We start from the raw sequence: 2,142 nt of genomic DNA on the forward strand, positions 1-2,142 counted from the left end.
AAATCCAGGAAACTGTTGTGCATCTCTGTAAATTTTTTGAACTGAGTGAGGAAAGTGCACAAGAAAGCTGGAAAGACCCTCAGCTGCACCGTAATATCTGTGTGGTGCTTGGATGTATTGCTGAAAAGCTTGCTGGTCCTGCGTCCATAGCTCTGCTTACCGACACTACACTAGAATATCTTGTGGCACATCTGTGAGTATGGCCTTAGGAACAAGAATTTTTTTTTATTGTTTGTAATATCTTTTGAGTTTTTCAATGAATATTTTTGTTCCATTTTTGAGCATTTCTTTGATATAATGATTTCAGATTTGATTTTCCTTGACTTGCATTTTTGCCATATATTTCATTCATTAGAAATTTTTTGTTTATTGCATACAGTATATCCAGTAAATTATTTCTCAGAAGTATAATTTTAGGTTAAACTGCATACAAAAAGAAAAAAATTATGACAGTATAAAAGGCACTGAACTATTCTTATCTTTCCCGGACAGAATGTGGACAACCACCCTTGTGTCATCTGTTTGCCCTCATAGCTCTTGAAAAATTTGCCCAGACTAGTGAGACAAAACAAGCATAGGGCAGTATGTGGGACAGGTCTGTGTAACCCCCTGAGAACCTTGGAACAGTGGATGAGCGACATGATTATGTTCGCCGTCAAGTGGGCTTTTGTGCTCATGGTGCTTGGATAATTTGTGTAATGTGTACTTTCTTCCTTTATGGTAATAGTTTGTGGTAATATTGTGGTGACTGAAAAAAGAGAATGTTGAGATGAATTTTATTGATTGTTAATATAAGATATCCGTGAATGAAATGACTTAGGAAGTGCTTTTGTTTTCAGTTATTTGCGAAGGTCGTCCATACTCCTATGAAAATGTAGATACAGCTCATTTAAATGCGATGCTGAATAATAATGATGTTAGCGGTACCTTAAGATATCTCCAGATGGTCTGCAAGTAAGTTTATCATAAAATATTTTGTTATGAAATCAGAGATGCAGTTTCACATGCTGTTATTGATTTTTTGTATTACTACTATTTTTTAAGGGTTTATTTTTTTTCTCAATTTTGCAGGCCGTTGTGCTTCTTATTTTGAAAGTGTCAGATGCACTTCCAAGTTGACTCTGGTGTTTGTATATGAGGCTACTATTTACAGCGGGAGTCTGTCAGATGGTGGGCAACTAAGGATACAAGTTCCTGAATCATGTATCAGGAATTGCTATACTTTTTAGGATCAAATAGGTTTATAAATTTATGATGACAATAGAAGGTCTGTTTATGCAAGTATTAGCTACTTGTTATGCAAGTGATGGAATCAGGTTGAAATTTGACCTCATTAGGAATCTTACTGATTTAAAATATTTTTTTGAATAAAAAATATTTGGGGAAATTTGTAAAATTTAAAAAAATGCAGTTTAAATTGGGGCAGGACATCAAACAGAATATCTTATTTTTAGGGTAATTTTTTAGTCATACAAAAAGTATTTTTAAACCTACTTTTGCAGGGAAGGGTTGGAATTGGGGAGAGAATTTTTTTGTGGCGTATGATGGTTGCAGACAAATTTTTCTGGCAAATGCCCCGAGTGAAAGTCACTTGCACCCAGCTGGCAGCCCGGGATTTTTGGGTCCCCCCTTATCAACTAAAGCGGAAATCATTTTCTACCTGAAAGGTGACCCCTTGCCCTCTAAAAAATTTTTTAAAAATGCCACGTAAGTAAGCCCTTAAAAGGGTTCGTTTAGAAAATATTAAGTTGGTTGTTTTTCAAGGTTTTATTACCCTAATCGAAGACATTAGAAGTTATTACAAAAAGTTAAAAAAAATCAAATGTGTCTTATCCTCCCATTTATACAGATAAGTTTTTTTAGGGTGAAAAACTAAAATTAATTGCAGAATGGGATTGTACTACTGGAATAGTACTCAACATCTTAAATAAAAAGCGCACTTTACAAGAAAGGTACCGTTACAAATCTTCAAATTCAACTTTCCCTTAATTTTTCCCCCCCAATAAAAAGCCTTTTTTCCCCGGGTTTTTTTTTTTTTAAAAAGAAAATTTTTTTTCGTGTTGAAAATTGAACCCCCTTTTCCCCCAAAAAAAAAAAAAGGAAAATAAACAGAATTAATAGACCATAACAAATTTTTTTTTA

The 2,142-nt window shown here is 34.0% G+C and overlaps 1 pseudogene; it reads left to right on the top strand.

Moving 5' to 3' along the window:
- The window catches only part of LOC119585976, a 4,864-nt pseudogene that overhangs the window by 1,949 nt on the left and 773 nt on the right, over positions 1–2,142 (top strand).

This window comes from Penaeus monodon, chromosome 20 (genome assembly GCF_015228065.2).
Source record: "Penaeus monodon isolate SGIC_2016 chromosome 20, NSTDA_Pmon_1, whole genome shotgun sequence".
NCBI lineage: Eukaryota > Metazoa > Arthropoda > Malacostraca > Decapoda > Penaeidae > Penaeus > Penaeus monodon.